General features: G+C 40.8%; 2 long non-coding RNA genes across 3 annotated transcripts in view; one reads left to right on the forward strand and one right to left on the reverse strand.

The window, feature by feature from the left end:
• Positions 1-25,269, forward strand: part of LOC141091909 (uncharacterized) — a 163,347-nt gene that overhangs the window by 44,137 nt on the left and 93,941 nt on the right. The gene's annotated exons all lie outside the window — the stretch shown is intronic.
• LOC141092030 (uncharacterized) lies at positions 20,110-23,535 on the reverse strand. Its single transcript, XR_012232658.1, has 3 exons — positions 23,087-23,535; positions 20,947-21,256; positions 20,110-20,551 (listed from the first exon to the last, which is right to left on the reverse strand). It is a non-coding gene; the product is annotated as an uncharacterized lncRNA (long non-coding RNA).

Below are 25,269 nucleotides of genomic sequence, written 5' to 3' on the forward strand. Positions count from 1 at the left end.
ACATAAAATGAGAACAATGGGGATAGGGGAAAATATGTGTAGGTGGGTTAAGAGCTGGCTCAGGGATAGGAAACAAAGGGTGGTTATTAATGGAGCACACTCGGACTGGGTCACGGTTAGCAGTGGGGTACCACAGGGGTCAGTTTTGGGCCCGCTTCTTTTTAACATATTTATTAATGACCTTGTAGGGGGAATAGAGAGTAGAATTTCAATACTTGCAGATGACACTAAACTCTACAGGGTAATCAATACAGAGGAGGACAATTTTATATTACAGGAGGATTTATGTAAACTAGAAGCTTGGGCTGATAAATGGCAAATGAGCTTTAATGGGGATAAATGTAAGGTCATGCACTTGAGTAGAATGAACAAGATGTATAATTATGTGCATAATTGTAAAACACTGGGCAAAACAGTCACTGAAAAAGACCTGGGTGTATGGGTGGACGACAAACTCACATTTAGTGGCCAGTGTCAGGCAGCTGCTGCAAAGGCAAATAAAATAATGGGATGCATTAAAAGAGGCATAGATGCTCATGAGGAGAACATAATTTTACCTCTATATAAGTCACTAGTGTGACCACACTTAGAATACTGTGTACAGTTCTGGTCTCCGGTGTATAAGAAAGACATAGCTGAACTGGAGGGAGTGCAGAGAAGAGCGACCAAGGTTATTAGGGAACTAGGGGGTCTGCAATACCAAGACAGGTTATTACACTTGGGGTTATTTAGTTTGGAGAATCGAAGGCTTAGGGGTGATCTTATTACAATGTATAAATATATGCGGGGACAGTACAAAGACCTCTCTAATGATCTTTTTACTCTTAAGGCCCTTTTACATTTAGCGATGCACCAGCGATCCGACCAGCGATCCGACCCGGTCAGGATCGCTGGTGCATCGCTAAATGATTGCTAGTGAGCTTCCACACAGGAAGATCTCACAGCGATGCAGCAGCGACGCAGCGCACGATACTTACCATTCACACACAGCGATCCTGACGTCCTCCCGCCCGCGTCCACGCGTCGCTCGTCGTCACAGCAGGAAATCTCAGCAGGAAGCAGACGACGAGAAATGGAGCCGGACATTCTCGCGCGATCAGCGATGGACAGCGGGGGAGCCGGTCGTTGGTAAGTATCACACATAGCGATATCGCTAGCTATATCGCTATAACGTCACAAAACCAGTGACGTTTTAGCGATATTGCTAGCGATATCGCTTAGTGTAAAACCCCCTTTAGACCTGTGACGGGGACAAGGGGGCATCCTCTACGTCTGGAGGAAATAAGGTTTAAGCATAATCATAGATGCGGATTCTTTACTGTAAGAGCAGTGAGACTATGGAACTCTCTGCCATATGATGTTGTAATGAGTGATTCCCTACTAAAATTTAAGAAGGGACTGGATGCCTTTCTTGAAAAGTATAATATTACAGGGTATATACACTAGTTTCCTTAATATTGCGTTGATCCGGGGAGCTAGTCTGATTGCCGTATGTGGAGTCGGGAAGGAATTTTTTTCCCCAATGTGAAGCTTACTGTTTGCCACATGGGTTTTTTTTTGCCTTCCTCTGGATCAACATGTTAGGGCAAGTTAGGATAGGATATGGGTGAACTAGATGGACTTAAAGTCTCCCTTCAACCTTAATAACTATGTTACTATGTTACTATGATATTTTGCCCCATAGTCACAAGTAATAATTAGCAATCACTGCACAATCTGCTATTTTTGTGTAAATATATCTATATATATCTACAGTATATATATATATATATATATATATATATATATATATGTTTTTTTGTCTTAAGACCCTGCCGCGCACATAAGACAACATGCGCCAGGGGATAAAAAAAATGTAATGCAGCTTCCTTAAAATATAAAAAGTTGAGGTTCTTTACATACAGTATTATGTGAAATGGCTTAAAACAGGAGGCAGCTGCCAAGATGCATCAGTTCTCCCTCACTCCGGAGAGACGGAGAAAGAATAAGGATGAAAAAAAAAATTCCCTCGATGGATGCCACAATAGAATGTCTTTCATTATCACCCTGTGTCAAGGCATCGCATAATGTTCATTGTGCATGCATAGTAAATTACTATTTACCTGCCAGAGCCTTTGATAAGCCGGTATCTGCCCCCTCTTTCCAGCCAGGCAGCATACTACTGTGAAGCCCCTCTGCATATAATTCTTATTAAGGTGATACCTTTTCTGAATAAGAAAGTCTATTCGTCTTCCTCTAGGGTTTTAAAGGCCATTGTTTTTCAGCGAATCACTTTTATTTTCCTCACCTGCTGGGTTTTAATGTTCAAGTGACTTCTGTGTATACAAGTCTCATATTGAAATGTCTTCTGCAGACGTATGCAATATTAAAGAGTGCTTATGAATTTTTGACATCTAATTAGTTGCTAGCCAGTTAACATGTCAAGACTCTGAGGGAAATGGGGAGCCGGTCCTTTCTGAATAAGTTAAATCCGTGGCCTGTCCTTTTCATGTTTTATTCTTTAATGTAGGTGCTGATTATTTTGCTCTGATTAATTGATGAACTTCATTGGTCTGGCAAATGTTAACGGATTTTTCGAGCTGCTCCGTTAAAGTCAGTGCTCTGCCACTCCACTCTCTCTTTTCTCGGCAATTCGATGTTCTGTGTGTCGATGACGAGATTTGCACTTGGCTAATATTTATTGGGTAATTGAATAGGATATAAAGCATGGCGGTCGTAAGGTTGATTTAGGTGGTGGTGGGGGGGTTGAGATGACGAGATGTTATAATACTATACAATCAGAAGAATGATGGGTGTAAAAAAAAACATTTTAATTACATCAGAGGAGAGGTAGAAGAGGAATGCAGGAGAAAGAGGGAGAAAGGAAACAATGGATGGAAAACAAAGGAGGCATCTGTTGTTCTGGCTTAATTGCTCTTGATTCTGATCTCCGCATGTCTTGTATAGGTTGACATCGTGTAGATGCAAAAAAAATGTAATGACACATCACAACAGTTTATGTTGGGAAGAGGAATATACGGAATTAAGTTTATTTTGATTCAAGAAGATATAGAAATAAAGGCTAATTTCTAGCAACGATGAGCTTGGGCAAGGGAAGTGGTATAGACCACTTTACTTTCCTTCTTTGTTTAGAAAGGGCTTCTAGATATAGTTATCTATGGTATGTTGATTGCAACTGACTGGTGATCATGAATATAGAAGGAAGTCTTCAGAATGTTCTTCTGTTCAGCATCAATGCAGGAAAGAACCTGCCTGCCCGTGGTCCCACACTGGTCACCACTCTCGGGTCCTGGCAGCAGTGTTGACGGAGATGGAAATGCTGATCCGTCCAGGCAACGTGACTGACATATAAGACATCATTCATAACATTTTTGAGTGGCCAACCACAAAGGTCAGATGTCATGTATAAAGGCCCCAAATCCCAAGATGCTCGCTTGGATTGCACTACCTGCCCTCTCTCCCTGTTAATAGTGCTTGATTTCTTAGACTCTGATCTATCCTTCTTGACTATGGCTTTGGTTCAGATTTTGACCTAGTCTCCATATCTGTTTATCTCACCTTACCGGAAAGGCTGAATCCGTTTAGAGTAGTGAAAGGGTGAAAAACAAGGGAACTACTAAAGCCTGAAAGTCTGTCATCGGAAACCCCCTTTGGAATTGATGGATTTCTTACAAAGATGCGGTGCTAGAACACGCCTTTTTGATTGTTCCAGTGGATGGTTTAAGTCAATCAGAAAGTATTATGTATGGGCACCTTTTACTATATTCCACCCATCCTTCACAATTTCATTTTCAACCTTTTTTGCACCCAAGCTTGACTACATTGTGTCTAACCTTGGCCTAAAGAATTACTACCCTCTAAGGCACATGAAATGTGCACACAGACTTTTGGAATTTTGAGTTTTTAAAGAGGATTTGGAAAATTTCAGCTTATTTTCTTATCTGAAAATTCCTCAGAAAAATTCTGCATGCACAGAGCCTTAGGGCATGTTCACAGGTGGTGTTTTTTCTTCATTTTTTCTCCATTTTTGTATGCCTTTTTTATCCATTCATTAGAATGGATGAAAAACGCTGCAAAAACCGCTAAAAAAGAAGCAGCTGAAAAAATACAAGGAAAATGCCCACATTAGAGTGCCAATGACCAGTGTCCGCATTTTAAATGTTCTAACATTGACATACCAAATTATCAGCCTACACAATGAAGGAAAAATATGGACAATTGCAATTGGAAAGAAAACGCTCCAAAGAAAGCGACCAATAAGTCCAAATAAAAAAGGAATAATTTATTGCACTTATTTAGGACAAATCCAGACACAAAGGGGGCAGTGGACAATAAAGTGCGGATATCCACAAACCGCATGGGTATACAAGGGGTTACTGGAAGGTCAGAACCAATAAATCATACATGTATAGAATATAATGCATAAAGTGTTTCAAAGTACATATAATATATATGACCGGGTATGGTGCTCAGCCAAATAGTAGCTTCATATCTCCATCCTCATATAAGGCAACCTAATCTTCAAACTAGCATAAGTGTACATCTCACCACGGCTAAAATACCTAGGAGACGCCTATACAGTACAGGAGTGCCAAAATGAGAGGCATGGATTAAAATATGAAAAGGAAAAATTTTAAAAAACATAATGGTCATGAATAAGAGCTAGTATAGCTCAAAATGCGTCAAACGTTACGTTTTCTAAATTTTTACTTTTCATATTTTAATCTACTAATAAATGTGATGTTTTATGATTTTTGCGGTTGCTGGATTTTCCCATTTTTTTCACCGTTCACTTACTCAGGAAACCAGCCTGAAGGCTCCGTGCCCCACACCCTTAGTCTAGGAATTTCTCAACCCGATAAGTTGATGGTTGCTCCATTGTGTTTTTCTACTAATTACTTTGCTTTTAACCAAAGCTGTATCATATCCAAAACTGAAGACATCATATTTAACCATGGGAGAATCCTCCCTAACCTTGAGCCTTCATTGTCATCTTCAACCCAACGTTTTTGTATTGTCCCCAATCTTGACAACGTAAGATCCCGGGACTATCAAGATATTTTCTAAGGCAACTTGTCTTTTCAGCTGCCTAGAACTTTGAAAGTGAGTACAGTCATATTAGTAATCGCATTTCATCAATGTATATTTTTATTTATTCTCTCGAAAGATAATTCATTAGTTGCTGTAATTACCGTATCATAGGACCAGAAACAACAGAACAGTTGAATCTACAATGATTTATTCTAATGAAACATAAAACTACTTACTCTAAGAATCAATATTCAATAATATTCAAGAGAAGAAATTTACAAAAAGACTCATCGTTATCATTTTCTCGACAAAGACGCTACAAGGACCTTGTAGATCATTATCGTGTCATCGTCATTTAGCTCATTCAATGGGAAATCGAGTCTTTTAAGTATTATTAGTTTGTCCTAAGACTAATATAATTATAATAATTACAGAAAATTGGGATGGATTCTCGGTGACCCAGTGTAGCTCTGGTTGAGTTTTCAGTCTTCTCAATGGACTCATCATGATTTCATTGGTTGTATCTTTCTATACTGATGCCAATTGTCCTCTTTCTTCCTTTCTCCTTGATTCCTCTGAGATTAACTATCTGCTGATAATATTCTCATAGGGAAAAGTAGACATTTATCATTGTGATAGTAACTGTAGTAACAAGCCAAGAGTCATCAAAACCAAATATTTAGATCTTTTCTTTTGGCTCTTAGCCTAAGAACTTTTCTTGTGTTTCCAATGAAAATTTTGTATGTGCTCAGTGTAAGAACTATTGTAGATCTGCTTTGAATTGTAGTCATTTAAGGCCACCCCATGGATAGTCCTTGTGAAGTCTTCTGACTGATGAAGATGTGTCCATTCACTCATTTTGATACAGGAAAGATATATATCTTTGTACCGTGTTAGTCAGTAGATAGAAGAATATTTAGAATTGAGAGTCCTCAGTGGTTGATACCTTTTAATGGCTAACTACCATCTTTTCAGTTAGCCATTAAAAGGCATCAACCACTGAGGACTCTCAATTCTAAATATTCTTCCATTCACTCATGAATGTTTTGTTTTTGGTAGTTCTTAATGATCTATCTCTTTCGTGACTTAATCCAACTTTAGAATTGATCATCTATTTGTGTTTTTATTGTTACTTTATGGACCTCTTTAAAGGTTTCTCTATTCTTGAATCTTTTTGGTGTCCTATGCACTGAGATGGACTGATGATTGAGCATCAATGGTATTTTCCATTTCAGTACTCGACCTACAAGTCATATAATGTCAACTTCAAAAGGGATCATAGAGCCAAAAAAACTTTTCTAGTAGTCTTAATTTGTTCAATTTTTCCTTTGTCCTTATCTTCTATTTCCATTTATATATATCCACCAAATTTCCATGGTCCCAGTTTATCAAAACCAGGCTCTAACCAGACTACCGATGAGATCTCAGGGCACCCATGATGGTTAAGCTGCATCCTAAAATCTAGCATCTCTTCATGGACTTGAGTTTAATCTTGCATGCATTACCCAACTACTAACACATCGTTGTATCAGCTATGATTAAAAAACTAGAATTTCTGATTTTATTTTTTTTTTTGTTTACCCAACACAGGCCCTTGACTGGTCTCAAAAAATCATTTTAATGGTCAAGTTATTATATAAAAAAATCACTAGAAAATATTGGCTTAAACTTCAATTACCATGACAAACATAATATGATATATTCCACCCGTTGAGTGTTGGAACCACAATAATACACTAAAAATGGAGGAGCGGAGGAAACTGAAGTTTAAATATAACATAACAAGCAATTCAATCACATTCAGCGTCTCTTTTGCCGTATATTTTAGCAGAGGAAAACACAGAAGTTTGTAGTGTTGCAGCAGCTGAAATGTAGAATTATTGTTTCCTTCTAACACAAGACTCATTTTCCATGGCCACATTTGCAGCATAATAAGCTTTTTGTTATTTTTTCAATTAGAGTCAATTGACCTAACAAAATGGTTGCCAATTAAGTGATTTTTGTAATGGTCCGGGGGTAATTTAGTCGAGCTTGTCAGCTGTGTTTCATGAAGCCGAGATGTCTTTTTTCCTCCGACTCCCTCTTCTTCTTTTTTTTCCCTCTTTCTCTCTCGAGCATAATGGTTCATAATTTTCAAATCCTTTTCCCTCTGTTTCACTCACAATAATTCGCAATTACAGGAAGTTGTTGGAGGTGAGGGTTTTCTATTTTTTTCTTTTTTTTTTTTTTTAACTTTGCCTTTGAGTTAGTAATTTTAAATAAAATGTACGTACTTGTAAAAAACGGCTATTACAGGAATCACTTTTTGTGTAAACTCAATTATTTTATGAATAGTGACACCAAAGTCTAACCACTAAAGCCTGATATATTATGTACGGGCTAAAAGGTTTAAGATATGCAGAACAGCCCTCAAATCAAACCACTATTCAGGAAAGTAAATAAAATGTAAGCGATTAACTGCTGCTTAGTAAACCCCTGATGCCTTAAAAAAAATGTTAAATGGATTCAGTAAAAACATCCCTAGGAACAATGAATAGTTCCAGTGCAATGTTTTGCACATTGTTACAAAAAATAATTGCTAGATGTTGAAAGTAGAGACTGGAAAAGGATATTTTGGGGCAATCAGATCCATATACGTGGGTCAATCCATGTCGAGAGCTTACATTGACCACTGAAAATTTATCAAAGAAACTTCAATAAGAGCCATCAACATTTTTGGGAAAACTATGATCTTAGATGGAATAAAGACTGGACAAGATGGATTTGTACTTTATTTTTGTATTTTATCTGTTGTATCATGCCAAAATTGGCAACATCATATCCAACCATATCTTCTCCATCCTTGAGTCTTCATAGTCATCTTCACCTGGAGTCATATTCAACCCAACTTTTTTTTGTATTGTCCAAATTCTTGTCTCTCTCAGTTTTATACCCAAACTTGACTACGTAAGATCCCATAACCCATGAGGGCCCTTTCTATGAAGAAGAGATACTGTAGGAGCATATAGAGTTTATACTACATGTAGATATCAAAATAAACCAGCCTTTGCCACATAGGCCTGAATGACATGATGTTAAATGCATTTTGAGGCAATCAAATCCACATACATGGGCCAAGCCATGTGACGCGCCCCAAAGGCCGTGGGATACTCGGTACCGGGCCAGTCGTCTTAAAGGGATGTGTCACAGTGGCAGTGACCCGATCCATGGCCCCAGGCGGCCATGTAAAAGGGGAGTATTGATTAGGGATAAAGTTTATGTAGTGATTCGTGACTCCAGTTGGAGTGTTTGACTGTAGTATAGCCGGCACTGCAGATGATCCCTGGGGGAGTAGATGGTGATGGCAGTGCAGATGTTTAACCCTCTCCAACCAGGGCTGACCCCAAGAGATTGTGATGGAAGTAGAAGACATGGAGTAATAAGGCAGTAGACAAGGGAAGTCACCTTATCATTTACTGTAGTTCAGGTGCAGTTCAGCGGAGATATTACAACTCTCACCAGGTTACAGTCTGCTCTGCAGAATGGGAGTTATCCTTCACTCTGCTGTGACTCGGTGCAAGCTTCCTGCTATTCTAATCCCTTCTGGGTCCAAGGCTTCCCGGAGTCCAAAACTTCCAGTATAGCCACTACTCAATGTGTATTCCTCCTCTGGCAACTTGCAGCTTGAATCCTGTGTGAAGCTCAATTTCCTTCTTGCACAATCCTTCACTGATATTAGTTTGCTGCAGTCTTCCCGTGGAAAACACTCTGCTGTTGGTTGTATAAATCCACACAGTCTCTCAGCTTACCACCCTGCTCTGAAAGCATGGATGGCCTAGGGGCTGACTCCCTGATTCTTCTTAGCTTTGCTCCTGGAAGAAGAGCATGTCATGGCTTCCAGGAGCGTTCTCCTTTCTCTCCTTCTTCACTGAAAACAACAACTCCCGACTGCTCCCCCTCCCAGTTAGGGTATGTCTGCAAAGGTCCAAGCTTCAGACAAGTAAGGGAGTGAGGCAAATTGTGTGTGTGTGTTGTGGTCTCTAGTAGAGAAAGCATAACTCCCATTGCTCACAAAACACATACAAAACAGTACATATTTGACCCATTTGTGGCGGTAAAGACGTCGGGCGCTACACATGTCCAGACCTTACAATGACTATAGGCATTGAATATTTGTTAGAGAAACCTCAATAAGTACCATGAAAATTATTTGTAAAATGACTTATTCTTGAGTGAAATAAAAATTGACCAATATGGATTTCTACTTAATTTTATAACCAAATTGGCAGCACCATATCCAAGGTTAGTACCGCAGTCTTGCAGTGCTGGGGTCCTGGGTTCAAATCCTACCAAGTACAACATCTGCAAGGAGTTTGTATGCTCTCCCCGTGTTTGCACAGGTTTCCTCCTGGTACTCTGGTTTCCTCCTACACTACAAAGACAAACTGATAGGGAACTTAGATTGTGAGCCTTATTGGGGACAGTGATGATATTGTATGATAAGATAATGCAGGCGCCGGGAAAGGTCAGAGAAGTCCGGTGACTGCGCACTGCAGTACTCTGCTCTGCCCTCAAGAGGGCAGAGCAATGCGCCTAGGCCGGAGCCGCGATGGGAAGTAAAAAAGAGGACATCATCGCTAGAAGATGGGAGGCGCCGGACCTGGACCGCGATACCCATCGGACCCGGACCGCCCCTGGGTGAGTATAATATAACTCATTTTTCTTCTCTTTCAGGTTATATCGGGGGCTTATCTACAGCATTTCAGAATGCTGTAGGTAAGCCCCTGATGGTGGTGGCCGCATCTTATATGCAAAAAAATAGGTGACAGATTCCTTTCAAGAGCTATTGTGAGGGAGTGTCAGGTAGTAGTGAGGTGTTAGCCATGTCTTGGTATAGGAGGATGAACATTAATGTTTCCCAACTAATTATGGAGGCAATATTTTTTTTTTTATTTGTGATATATATATATTAACTAAACTCAACTTTATTACCATGCACAAAGAGACACAAAAACACATGGAAAAAACACACCAAATACGCAGCAAAAACGCACCTAAACCTGCGTTTTTGTCGCAGCCTCTTTCATGCCAAGAAATCAGGTTTTGCTGCAGAAAAAAACGCAGCAAAAATGCCCTGAGTGAACATACCCTAAAATGGAACAGACCAAATCTGAAAGTCTTAACCCATGTACCTAATGACTAAGGTAGGCTACCATAGTGGACAGTGATTAAAGGGGTTGTCTGGTCCAAATCGATAGGTCTGCAGTCACTCTGTGTGATTGCAGACTTATGAATCCCTCCAGTGCATGCACTGTGAGCTGTGGGGAGTTCGCCGGTTTCTGAGCAGTGATCGGAGGGTATGAATGAGTTATAGATTCTCCAGTCAGAGCCCGTCCAATGGGCACGGCTTCGCACCATACACTTTTGCAGAGTGAGGCCACTTCCACACACACTGGACAGCTGGGGCCCTAGTTGAGGCACGGCCACACTCTATACAAAAGTATGGAGCGAGGCCATGCCCACTAGTCAGGCTGTGGTTGGGAGTATGTATAACGTATAAATACCCTCCAGACTGGCTCAGAAATTGGTAAATCCCTGCAGTGCACAGTGCGTATGCTTGGTAAATATATAGGTCTGTAGTTACACAGAGTGACTGCAGACTTATCATTTTGGATCAGACAACCCCTTTAACTGTACAGTTCCTTTAAAGGGAGTCTGTGAGTAAAGATTAAACCTCCAAATTGCATATATGTGCATGCATGACTTTGCAGTATAAATCCATAGATATCTTGATATCTTTTATCCGTTGCTGCTTTCCCAAGAAATCAGCAGAAATTTAGCTCACATGTAAATGAGGCATTAAGTGCTCTGGATGTGACATAGCACTTCCCAACCTGCTGCCTGTCAAGGTTGTTTCTTCGCTCAGCACCAGTCTCTTTAGCTTGCTTGATTGATAGCTTACTGTGTGTGTGATACCAGGTACCAAGCAAGAGTCTGTTCTAAAAGGGGAAAACAATCTTGGGAGGCAGAGGTTCGGAAAGTGCTGTTAAGGCCAGAGCACATAACACTTCATTTGCAAATTAATTAAAACACTGATTTCTCAGGCATGCAGCAACAGATACAATATATAAAAGGTGTTGATGGTTTTACATTCCAAAGTTCAGAATGCCCATATTTCTCACTTGGGAAGCTAATGTTACTCACAGATTCCCTTTAAAGGGACTTCTCAGACAATATCTGGCCACTATGGTAGCCCACTGTCAGTGAATGTCGGGGCTTTAGTGGAAAAAGAGACCGGAAAAGTATGATGCAGTTTAGGATTTAGTTTGGTCAGAGATAAGTCAAATGATTATTGCTCTTTTTTGTTAACCCATTTTGAACTTTTAACTTTCTTTAAATTTCCAGAATAGACAACTCCTTTAATCCATTGCAAGGTGAAATAAAAAAAATCCTGAAATAGCAAATTTTGCTTACCCAACTTTTTTTTTCTTAAGTTCATTCATCTTGGATCCTCACTTTTATCTTACGTCCTTTAAACTTGCTGCATTCACCAAACATTTAAATGTATGTGACCCTGTATTATGAAATTCAATTAACTAATGTATCTTGGATAACATCTGGTATGGCGATCTTTTTTTTTTTAAGGAGAAAACTGCTCATGCTGTCACTTTGAGTCAGTGTCTTTTTATTCTTTTCTGCATTATTTCAGCATTGGAATGACAAGGGAGCACAAAATAGACTCCTTGTAATGTGAATCCAGCCCGAAATAGCAAAACACAATGACAGCATGGAATTCTAGATTAGGTCTTTAACAAAACATGTAAAGATGATTTTTAGTGGTCTGTTCCAAAATTTGATGTGTTACAGTCAGACACTTATGCTAGAGACCTACTCTGAAAAATGTACGATTTCAGCCAGATTAAAAGGGAAATTTAATTTAATGCCAGAATCTGGGTGATCTTCAGATATTGCCATATAATGCTTACATATCACCAACATAGTGTGTTCCGATAACAGGTCTATGCATTTAAATACTTTAGTCCATTTTTGGGGACATCTTTTCGGGATTTAATGTATTGATGTTGGCCATTGTGGAACCAAAGTTCCCAGTACTTGTGCCTCTAGGTTGTCACCCTAAATATGGCACATGAGGGTTATACTTTGGCATAGCAAAAATTTACCAGTCTTGGAGCCATATTGGTTGGCAACCAGTATTCAACAGATATAATTCTGAACCAGCTAAATAAAAAAAATGGAAATATCCTAGTATTAGGTATTTATTGTAGAGCTACATATCCTACAAACATTATCAAACAATTATCACCACGCTAGGGCTTTCAAGCTGTTATAAATACAACTCAAGAAGGTGAGCATCTTGGAAATTGTTTTTGTTGAAGAGCCACAGTCTGGAGATGACTGCTCTATAATATTAATCTAACAACAACTGTGGATTATACTAGCACCTTAGTCTAATTTTTGTCCTTCTTCCTTTTTTCTCTTCCTCTTTTCTCTTCATCTTTTTCTTCATCTTCCTATCACTCTTCATTTTCTTCTCCTTCTTCATCTATTTTTTCCATTTCCTACTCCTCCTCTTCCTCTAGCTCTTACTTACTCACCTCCTTCCTTTTCTCGCTCTTCCTCTTCTTAATTTTCTTCTTCTGTCTCTGCTTTTTTCCTTCAACACCTGTTTTCCTTCTTTCTTTTCCTCTTCCTTTTCTTCTTCCTCCTATATTTCTTATTCTTTATTTTCTTATCCTTCCACTTCCTCTACTTATTCTTTTTTTCTCTTCCTTTATATCTTCTTCTTCTTTTTCTTACTCCTTTTCCTCTTCCTAATTTTCTTCCTCTTCTTCTGCCTCTGCATTGTAATAATAATTATTATTATTATTATTATTATTATTTATTGTTATAGCGCCATTTATTCCATGGCGCTTTACATGTGAGGGGGGTATACATAAAAACAAGTACAATAATCTTAAACAATACAAGTCATAACTGGTACAGGAGGAGAGAGGACCCTGCCCGCGAGGGCTCACAATCTTCAAGGGATGGTTGATAATACAGTAGGCGAGGGTAGGGCTGGTCGTGCAGCGGTTTGGTCGATCGGTGGTTACTGCAGGTTATAGGCTTGTCGGAAGAGGTGGGTCTTCAGGCTCTTTTTGAAGGTTTCGATGGTAGGTGAGAGTCTGATATGTTGTGGTAGAGAGTTCCAGAGTAGGGGTGATGCGCGAGAGAAATCTTGTATGCGATTGTGGGAAGAGGAGATAAGAGGGGAGTAGAGAAGGAGATCTTGTGAGGATCGGAGGTTGCGTGCAGGAAAGTACCGGGAGACGAGGTCACAGATGTATGGAGGAGACAAGTTGTGGATGGCTTTGTATGTCATGGTTAGGGTTTTGTAATGGAGTCTCTGGGCAATTGGGAGCCAGTGAAGGGATTGACAGAGGGGAGAAGCTGGGGAATAGCGGGGGGACAGGTGGATTAGTCGGGCAGCAGAGTTTAGAATAGATTGGAGGGGTGCGAGAGTGTTTGAGGGGAGGCCGCAGAGCATGAGGTTGCAGTAGTCAAGGCGAGAGATGATGAGGGCATGGACTAGGGTTTTTGCAGATTCTTGGGTGAGGAATGAACGGATGCGTGAAATATTTTTGAGTTGAAGTCGGCAGGAAGTGGAAAGGGTTTGGATATGTGGTTTGAAGGAGAGATCAGCATCAAGGATTACTCCGAGGCAGCGAGCTTGTGGGACTGGGGAGAGTGGGCAGTCATTTACTGTAATTGATAGGTTCGTAGGGGGGGTCACGTGAGATGGGGGAAAGATGATGAATTCTGTTTTGTCCATGTTGAGTTTCAGATATCTAGTGGAGAAGAAGGATGAAATAGTGGACAGACATTGAGGGATTCTGGTTAGTAGGGAGGTGATATCTGGTCCAGAGATGTAGATCTGTGTGTCATCAGCATAAAGATGATACTGAAAGCCATGAGATTCTATGAGCTGTCCCAGGCCAAAGGTGTAAATAGAGAACAGCAGGGGCCCTAGGACTGAACCTTGTGGGACTCCGACAGATAGGGGGCGAGGTGAGGAGGTGGTGTGTGAGTGGGAGACGCTGAATGTCCGGTCTGTTAGGTATGATGAGATCCAGGAGAGGGCCAAGTCTGTGATGCCGAGGGATGAGAGGGTCTGTAATAATAGGGAATGGTCCACTGTGTCAAAGGCAGCCGACAGGTCCAGGAGGAGGAGGACAGAGTAGTGTCGCTTGCTCTTGGCAGTTAAGAGGTCATTGGTGATCTTAGTAAGGGCAGTTTCAGTGGAGTGGTGTGACCGGAAGCCAGATTGTAAGCGGTCGAAGAGGGAGCAAGAAGAGAGATGGGAGGACAGTTCAAGGTAGACGTGTTGTTCCAGTAGCTTGGAGGCGTATGGGAGAAGTGATATAGGGCGATAGCTAGATGCAGAGGATGGGTCAAGAGAGGGCTTTTTGAGGATAGGTGTGATGGAGGCATGTTTAAAGCTTGAGGGGAAAACACCAGTTGTTAGTGATAGGTTGAAGAGATGGGTTAGGGTTGGGATGAAGACTGTGGTGAGGTTTGGGATGAAGTGGGATGGGATCGGGTCGAGTGCACAGGTGGTGAGATGTGATCTTGAGAGTAGCGTGGAGAGTCGATCTTCTGTAATGGTGGAGAAGTTGGTTTTGAAGGTGGAGGGCTGGGAAGTCGGGAGGAAGGGCTCTGGGGGTTGTTGACCAAAACTGTCCCTGATGTTATCAATTTTCTGCTTGAAAAATGAGGCAAAGTCTTCAGCTGAGATGAGTGGGGAGGGAGGAGGTGCTGGGGGGCGGAGGAGAGAATTGAAGGTGTTGAATAACTGTTTAGGGTTGTGAGACAGGGAGGATATGAGAGATGAGAAGTAGGTTTGTTTAGCTGTGGCGAGTGTGGTCTTGAAAGTAGTGAGGGACTGTTTGAATGCGATGAAATGCTCGTTGGAGTGGGATCTTTTCCATCTGCGCTCAGCAGCCCTGGAAGCTCGCCTCAGCTCTTTGGTCAGGCTGGTGTGCCAGGGCTGTCTGTTGATTTTGCGAGTTTTGGTATGTGTAAGTGGGGCAGCGGATTCCAAAGCTACAGCTATTGTGGTGTTATATAGAGCGGCAGCGTCATCCGCATTGTGTAAGGAACTTATATCTGTAAGAGGGAGGAGGGATTCGGAGAATGAGTGTAGGTCAAGGTGTTTAAGATTCCTGCGAGGGTGTGAAAGTTTGTGGGGTGGGGATTGTAGACATGGAGTGAAGAGGGAAGAGAATGTGAGCAGGTTGTGGTCAGAGAGAGGAAGAGGTGAGTTAGAGAGGTTAGATAGGGAGCAGAGGCGGGTGAAGATGAGGTCCAGTGTGTGGCCATCTTTGTGGGTGGCTGTAGAAGACCATTGAGTGAGGCCGAAGGAGGAAGTGAGAGATAGAAGTTTAGTGGCAGCTGAGAGGGAAGTGTCAATGGGGATGTTGAAGTCGCCCATGATGATAGTAGGGATGTCCGCGGAAAGGAAATGAAGTAACCAGGTGGTGAAGTGGTCAAAGAAGGTGGTGGCTGGCCCTGGGGGGCGGTAGATGACAGCCAGTTGGAGGTTGGAGGGGGAGTAGATGCGCACAGAGTGCACCTCAAAGGAAGGGAGGGTAACAGAGGGTGGCAGTGGGATTGGGGTGAAGGAGCAGGTATCTGACAGGAGAAAACCAACTCCTCCACCATGTTTGCTGCTGGGGCGGGGGGTGTGAGAAAGGTGGAAGCCGCCATACGAAAGTGCAGCAGGAGAGGCTGTGTCAGAAGGGGTGAGCCAGGTTTCGGTGATGGCGAGGAAGGAGAGTTTGGTAGTAACAAAAAGATCATGGATGTAGGAAAGCTTGTTGCAGACAGAGCGAGCGTTCCACAGAGCTCCTGTTAGTGGGACTGGGGAAGCGGGGGCTGGGTGAATGGGTATAAGGTTGGAGAGGTTACGGAAGGTTGTGATAGAGCGTGGATGGGAGGTAGAAATGACTGTGGGAATGTGGTGAGGAGGACCAGGATTTGGAGAGATATCACCAGCAGTGAGAAGGAGCAGAGAAAGTGTTAGCAGGTGGGAGCAGGAGAGGGCATGAGGGGGCTGTCTGTGTTTGGAGACAGAGGATTGTATGTTAAGGAACAGTTTTGAGGCGGAGGTGAGGTGGATGGGGAGGATTGAAGAAGAGATGAACAGTTCCTTACTAGGAGTAGGGATTAGGGGAATTAGCAGAAAGTGAAGGATTATTGGGGTGAAAGTGAAAACAAACAGAAACATTGTTTACAGTGACTGTGTCCAGTTACCTTCAGTTCCCTTCTGGTTCAATTCTGGTTTTAATTCTTAAATTAATCTTCACACTTCTAGCACACACTTATAGCAATCACAATGCAGACAATAATAATAACAATAATAATAAATTGTATATCTATAGCGCCGACATATTCCGCAGCACTTTACATTTCAGAGGGGACTTGTACAGACAATAGACATTACAGCATAACAATAATCACATAGATCATAACAGATACCAAGAGGAATGAGGGCCCTGCTCGCAAGCTTACAATCTATGAGGAAAAAAGGGAGACACAAAAGGTGGGTGGTAACAGTTGCCTTCATTGTTCAGACCAGCCATAGTGTTGAGTATGTAACAGTATGGATACAGAGGACTAATAGATGCATAAAGCATGTGGGAACATGATATGGGGAACCTGGTTATGGTAAGACTTTTGGCTGTACCACATAGGGATAGATTAGGTTAATGTGTTGAGGTGGTAGGCCAGTCTGAATAAATGCGTTTTCAGGGCACGCTTAAAATTGTAGGGATTGGGGACTAATCGTATTGACCTGGGTAGTGCATGCCAAAGAATTGGCGCAGCACGTGTATAGGCTTGTAGACAGGAGTGGGAGGTTCTGATTATTGATGATGCTATCCTCAGGTCATCAGTAGAACGGAGGGCATGGATAGGGTGGCAGACTGAGATGAGGGAGGAGATATAGGCTGGTGCTGTACAGTGGAGTGCTTTGTAGGTGAGGGTAATAAGTTTGTACTGGATTCTGGAGTGGATGGGTAACCAGTGTAATGACTGGCACAAGCTAGAGGCATCGGTGTAATGATTGGTGAGGAATATGATCCTGGCTGCAGCATTCAGGACAGATTGGAGAGGGGAGAGTTTGGTATTGTATTCCTTTAACTCTTCTGGTTCTTTAGTTTTCTTTTCTTCTTCCTATTTCTTATTCTTCCTTTTCAATTTTTCTTACCCTTCCTTTCCTTTTCTTCTCATTCTTCTGTTTCTTCTTACTTTTCTTTTTTTCTTCTTCTACTTCCTCTACTTATTCCTTTTTTATCTTCCTTTACATTTTCCTCATCCTACTTTTCTTCTTCCTAATTTTCTTGTTCTTTTTCTTCCCCTTCTTCCTTTTCTTCTTCCTAATTTTTTCTTCCTCTTTTTCTTCTACTTCATCTTATTCTGCTTCTTCCACTTCCTCTACTTATTCTTTATTTATTTTCCTTTACATCATCTTCTTCCTCCTTTTTCTCTTCCTAATTTTCTTCTTCCTTTTCTTTCTCTTCATCCTTTTCTGCTTCCTAATTTGTTCTTCTTTTTCATCCTCTTCTTCCTAATTTTTTTCTTCCTCTTCCGCTTCTGCCATTTCCCCTAGTTTTTAATTTCTTTCCTGTTTCTTTACATTTTCTTCCTATTCCTCCTCTTCATTTTCCTCCACCTCTTCATCTTTCTCCACCTCTTCATCTTCCACTACTTCCTCTATCTTTTCTTTTTTCACTTCCTCTACTTTTATTTTCCTATGCTTCGTCCACTTTTTCTTCTTTTTTTCCAACACTTTGGCCCAAATCTTGACAACCTTGACTGAAAAATATAATATTTAGAAGTTATCTTTACATAATTTTACATTTATTTCCTCCATTCTGGAGAACTAGCGACTGATGGAACCCTTGTTATTATAGTATTTTTTGATATTCTTGGGAATGCATAGGTGGTAGGAGAGCTGCCAAAGCGCTATGAAAAAGTAAACATTTTTGATTTATAGTGTTGGTAATTTTTTATATTCTCCATGTGCACTTGATGTCTTGCTGTGACAGAAAACCTCAAAGAAAATCATCTCGAAGTGCTCTAAAAATAATCCTCTCTGCGATGAAACATCCGAATATTAGAGTTATGACCAGACCTTTCAAGAAGTTTCATATTGGTTTTGCCAAAGGTTCCACATCTATGTTCTAAAGCTAAGACCTAAAGGGATTAGCCTAGCTTCTTGCTGCTCGCTCTGTCCCAGCTGCTTCATATGTGCATTTCGCACGGTGAATATTACTTATACCTCTGGGTGCTCACTTATTTCATTAGTGACCGCAGTCAGCAGCGTATACGACACTATACAGCCTCACCTGGCCTGCATAAATGAACTCTTCTTTTGGAGACCGATTACCAGGTCCTCATTCCTATAAAAAGAAACAATTATTCTGACCAGACAAAGTAGAGAAATCTGGACAATATCAAATTTTATTTTCTAATATTATTGGGATATAGGAGAGCTCATTATATTTGCAAAAAAAGCCAATTTTTTGCATTGTTAAAGTTACCTTACAATAAAAGGACATAGAATAACATAGACGTCCTCTAAAAATGGCAATACAAATTACACTAAAGTCATTTGACCCTGCTGGCTGACCATCTAAGGTGTGTTAGCTGTTTAGCCATTGCTCTAAGGAAAAAAGGATTCAGGTATATTTAATTTGAACATGGCCAATCTTTTGAACTCAACAAAGATAACTAGCCACCAGGGGCGTCTTCCTTCATTGTACTCCCATTGTCCCATAGAGAACACATGTACTCTCCACCAAACCGGGGGAAATGAACATGCATAACCACCTCAAATCAGCGTACCTCCAGGTCTTACATGAAGCACCCTTCACATGGAACAATCCCTGAGCTATGATCATACAATGTATAGGGTGGGCCATTTATATGGATACACCTAAATAAAATGGGATTGGTTGGTGATATCAACTTCCTATTTGTGGCACATTAGTATATGGGAGAGGGGAAACTTTTCAAGATGGGTGGTGACCATGGTGGCCATTTTGAAGTCGGCCATTTTGGTTCCAACTTTATTTTTTTCAATGGGAAGAGGGTCATATGACTCAAACTTATTGAGAATTTCACAAGAAAGAAAAAGGTGTGCTCCGTTTTAACATAACTTTATTCTTTCATAAGTTGTTTACACGTTTATGACCACTTATAAAATGCGTTCAAAGTGCTGCCTATTGTATTGGATTGTCAATGCAACCCTCTTCTCCCACTCTTGACATACTGATAGCAATACCGCAGAAGAAATGCTAGCACAGGGTTCCAGTATCTGTTGTTTCAGATGCTGCACATCTCGTATCTTCACAGCATAGACAATTGCCTTCAGATGACCCCAAAGATAAAAGTCTAAGGGGGTCAGATCGAGAAACCTTGGTGGCCATTTAATGATGACCAATCCACTTTCCAGGAAACTGTTCATGTAGGAATGCTCGAACCTGACACCCATAAGTGATGGTATGGTGTGGTATATGGAGTACAAAGATAGTGAGCCATTCTTCATCAATGGAAACCTCAATGCCACTGGATATATGAAATTGCTACATGATGATGTGTTGCCCTCTTTATGCACTGCAGATGGCACCGTCCCTGAGTTTTTCCAGCAAGATGATGCACCACCACATTATGGGTGTCAGGTCCGAGCCTTCCTACAAGGAATCTGACCCCCTTAGACAAGCATTTCTTCTGCGGTGTTGCTATCAGTGTGTCAAGAGAGGGAGAAGAGGGTTGCATTGACAATCCAACCCAATGGGCAGCAATTTGAACACATTTTATAAGTGGTCATAAACTTGTAAATAACTCTTGAAAGAATAACGTCACGTTAAAATCAAGCACTATTGTTTTTCTTGTGACATTTCCAATAAGTTTGATGTGTCACATGACCCTCTTCCCATTGGAAAAAATAAAGTTGGATCCAAAATAGCCAACTTCAAAATGGCCGCAATGGTCACCACCCATCTTGAAAAGTTTCCCCCTCCCATATACTAATGTGCCATAAGCAGGAAATTGATATCACCAATAATTCCCAATTTATTTAGGTGCGTCATCTATGTAACTGGCCCACCCTGTACTTTACTTATAAAGATCATAGCCTAAGGAAGGTGCAAGGGCACTCAACAAAAATGCACCTTGGGGGGGTCTAAGGTCCACTGATGGAAAACCAATTCGCTATTTTATGCTTTAGATTTGTTCAACTGGGAAATTCCAAAATCTTAAAGGATTTCAAAGCATAGAACTGGGTTTGGACTTAAGATTTTTACTCCAAAGTCACCTCCAATGAGGTTGTCTTCTGCTGGAATTTTGGGGTCATTGACTGAGTCAAATAATCCTCTGATGGGCACGTCCCTCCAAAGTCACCTCCAATGAGGTTGTCTTCTGCTGGAATTTTGGGGTCATTGACTGAGTCAAATAATCCTCTGATGGGCACGTCCATCTGTGGAAAGGATTGCAATCCATTAGTCACAAATAGCTTTTATAGCAATCAAAGAAGATTTTCATGAGTTTGTCTGTTCAGTTTGGAAAATACAATTTTTAGACTCTTTCTTTTATACTTAAAACCATCATGGATGACCCCAGTTAACCTCAATAATTTGTCTATGTTTATGTATTACAACCAAGGCTATGTTCCATTGGTCAAGAATCATGGTATTACAGAAGGTCAATTGTTTGGTCAAGAGATAAGTGAATATCCAAAACTTTAAGTTGGGCAGATTTTCTCTAATTTGGCCAAGAAATTGTATTTGATTGAAAAAAAAATCAGTCTAAGTTAAAACTGTCCCAATTGTCATAAGGACAGGGTAATAATAAAAGAAAAACCTTTACACTCACATGTCTTCATCTGTTCATACGTCGCCTGAGCCACATCTTCTTGTTTGTCCTCTATCTGCACCCATTTTCTGGTCTTTTGATCTTTCTCTATTTTGGCACTTGAAGTCAATCTTAAGCTTCAGACTGGCCTAACGTGGTCATGTGTGGGTCAATGTATGTCAAGGAGGGAGCTACCCTCTAACGTGAATTCACGTAGGAAATCTCATGCCTCATTTTGACGTCATGTACCGGAATGGAAGAAAAACAGAAGACCATAAGAACAGGCAGCTGGATGAACAGAAGACCAGTGCAGATCTCCAGAGAGCTGCTCCTGGAGATGACACAAGAAAAGGAGAGGAAATGGGAGTATTACTTGTTTTATTATAACCTTATTCCAGCCAAAAATCATAGACCATAAGGCCTCATTCAGACATCTGTTTTTCTCATGTATTATTTTGATCAACCTCTGATCAAAGCCTGATCAAAGTCTGATCAAACTCCGATCAGAGTTTGATAAGAGTGTGGTCAGAGTGTCATCTGTTTCTCTCATATGTGAAAAATAAAAAAAGGTTCTCCACCTTCTCCTTTGTGGCAATTTGTGAAAATTGGACCACACTCGGATGCGTTCCAAGTGCTGTCCAACTTTTTCAAGGACTCATAGCCAATGGATCAAAATTGGGCGTCTCCGTAATTTTGCATGGACCACTCAATTTGCCAAATATCATGCTCATGGGAATGGCCCCATAGACTGCAGGTATGAGTGCTATCCGTGAAAAACATGGATAGCACTTGTATGCAGAAATCAGATATCTGAATGAGGCCTAATGTTGACGAGATGCCATTTTGCTGCAAATCCCCAAAATTTCAGATTCTTCAGGATGCAAATTTTGTGGAGAAATCATTTCAAAACTGATTAGTTTAAGAACGATTCTCCCATTTGTAACATTGTCCTACTTTTATGGAGCAATTAGTCCTAAGGCCATGATGATTCAAGGTGACCACCGTATATGCGTAACCAATAGTAGACAGTCTTGGTTGTCTTCAAGGCTTGAGTATGCAGACCACAGTGCATGTGTGGGGCAACAAGACTTTCAGCTACATAATATTATGTACATTGGGCACCGCCCAATTTTACATCAACGCCAAGGACTTTCTGGTGATCTTCAGTTGTGTGCTTGAGTCTGTTGGCTCATAGTATCAGATAAAACCATCGTAAGGTTGAAATATTCTTTTTTTTCTAAATATAAGTTGCAGGATGGTTCAACAACCCTACAATAAAGTTGACACATAGTGGACAACCCAACCGAATGATTGCAAAACTGTACAGAAGAAAGACCGAAAGAGAACTTGAAGCCCGCAGTGAGAAGAGAATGAGAATTTCACAACAGCTTAATGAAGACATTATAATAACCAGCTATATTATTATGCGGTGATGGCATACATAAAGAAATACAGGCTGGGTACTGAACTGAACATATAAAACGGAATTTGTTATACGAGATACTTGAAGTGTTATATGCAAAATCATATTGTTGCTTTATGAGTTTTGTCTAATTACTTGAGGGTTAAGAAAGAGTTTCTGGCTGAGATTAATCTCACGTTGGAAATGTTCACGTTATGAAAATACAGTTATTCCGTCTCCCGAGTTTATATACTTTGCTTTCACCACTAACTGATTTTTTTATAGGGTTCCCTACTTAATTTTACTCTGTATTTTCAGCTACATAGACGGGATTTTTTATGATGTCGGCAGAGAAATCATTTGGAGCGAAATAAATATAGAAATTCAGGCGTCATTGTGGAAGGAAATGGATTTTTAAATTTATTTACCAGAATGGATATGAAACAAGATCGTGCGCGGGGTTATGTATTCAGAGCAGATTATAATTAAAAAATAAAAAAATGTAAAAAAATCTACCGTAAAAAAAAACTTGCAATGCTTATAATTTGTTTAAGGTGATCCCAAAAGTAAAAAATATAGTTGGACAAAATTGTCCTTAGTAGAGATGACGGAATTGATACGTAACAAATTGAAATCACTTTGTTAATCTGACATTTTTGGGGTTCGTTTCACCAACAGAATGGTGACGAGATGGAAGCCATATTTCTTGATTCTTAAGAGGACCTTAAAAGGTTAAAAGAAAAAACCTTTTATGCTCACCTTTCCTCATTGTCCATATGGTGTCTCCATGGCTATCCAATCCCAGTGACCACGTAGATTGGCTCCAGTGCTGGAAAGGATCAACAGAAGAAAAGCAACAGTGGCTTAATAAGCAGGACAACCCCTTCCCACCTCTAATGGGAGTTGGGGTATTTTTGATTTATCTCTAATGTGGCACCCAAGGGTCTTTTGGTCCCTACAGGTGAAAAGTATGACCAAGTCATCAGAAGTGATTGTCAGTGGTTCCCATAGTCAGACATGCAGGGATCGGCTAAACTATGGGTAGATAGTTTTTAGGATAGCTATTATATTGAAACCCTTTAATAGATTGTCAAGTTACCTCTCATCCAAACTTTAGATGATAACTAGTGTTGGTGAGAATTGATCCTCAGGACTCGGTCCAGCAGCCTCTTCCGTACTCCATGGCCATTGCACGGGAGCCTTGTGAACCGATTCCTACCAGGAAGCATCTGCAGTTCTTCTTTCCATTAGCCAGCTTGGTACGACATCACATGTGCATCACACCACAACCATAATGTTGCACAAGGCTGGTAAATTAAAAAAGGAGCTGGAGATGCTGCCAAGAAATAGGCGGTTCACTGGGCTCAAGTCCAGACACTACAGATTACCAAAGTGGCCACTGGACCAAGTGATGCAAATTGATTTCTCTAGTAATAAGTAAATTTGATAAGTAAATAAATATGAGTGGGGTCTGACCACTGCCAAGTGATTGAACACAGGACGTTTATCCCCATTATAGTGGAGCAGTAATGCACTGGCTCAATCGGCTCTCCATTCATTCCCTATGGGTGAGGCTGCATCCATTCGGGGATAAAAGCAGCCATTCTGCCCATCTGTTGTGTCCCAAATGTCTGACACTCACCAATCAATAAGTTGTTACCTATCCAGTGGATAGATGAGAGCTTGTTTTCACTGGACAACTCCTTTAACTTCAATAGTCAATATTTAAGAAGGTGGGATTTTTTTATTCTTTAGTTTACGGCTAGTTGCCAAGGCTACCAGCCACCTCTGCACTCCATCCATGGTGGGCGGTTAGCTACCAAAGGAGTGCAGCACTAACAAGTTCTTTGCATTAGAGCCTGTAAGCGCTGCTCTAAAGTAGGCGGGATCTCAGGATCAGTGCCAATGCGCTCCCCCCCCCGATATTGTAGAGGAAATGCTATCTCTGCTTGCAGCATCGGTGAACACACACATCAGACCAGCAGTGAGTGAACAGTCAGTCATCAGAAGCACACTGCCCTTCGCAGTCAGGCAACTGGAAGGCAGAGTAGCGGTGCACTTCCAAAAAAATAAGAATAGATCACACTTTTAATGCCAACATCTGGCTGCAGTTTTATGCTGCAAAAAAGTGAAAAGCTACATAAACCACAGCACAAAAACACAGCATTTTTGCAAACAATGCAGAATAACCGTCCACAGCAGAAATGATGCAATTGAATCGTAGAAGTAACTACCGATGTCGATTTTGTTGCAAAACTGATGCCGTTAATCCCTATGCATTACTGTAACATCCGCGGCCTAAATTGACCTATTGCAGATTTAAAAACAAACTACTTCTTTGTATGAATCTGATTATCCAGAATATTTGATAATCCAGAATATCTTGTCAAAATGTAGGCGTTTTTCATTTTTCTTTTCTTCCAGATGACCAGTCCCTTAATCGTTCGGACCATCTATACTCCACCCTATCCCATATGTAATTTTACCATCATACCTAAAAGAAAAAAATTAGAATATCTAGAAAAAACATTCCAGAATTTTCTATAAATCCATATGAATGGTGTGTTGTCGTCCGATGACTACTGCCTGCAATAGAAAGCCGCGTGTCAGTGTATAGATCCATGGGTATATACTCGGGTCCCTCACCAATCCTCAGTCGGAGTTAACACTCCAGCACACACAATGCTACTGAAGGTGATTATCTCTGCTAGCATAATTTCTCCGTAACATCTGCTTTCGCCCATAACACTCCACTAATTTTCCCCTCATTTCATTACACATAATTTTCTTTCAACACAATCTACATGTATTAAGTGGTAATGACTTTCCAGTTAAGAGCAAATCGACGCCAAGGGACCCCCCTCCCGGTTGCCTGCCGAGCCTGTCTCCGGCTATTAAAGATAAATTTGGTGCTTCGGAAAGCTGCAGTAAGCCAATCAATC

This window comes from Dendrobates tinctorius, unplaced genomic scaffold (assembly GCF_039654945.1).
Source record: "Dendrobates tinctorius isolate UK_male_01 unplaced genomic scaffold, ASM3965494v1 ptg000057l, whole genome shotgun sequence".
NCBI lineage: Eukaryota > Metazoa > Chordata > Amphibia > Anura > Dendrobatidae > Dendrobates > Dendrobates tinctorius.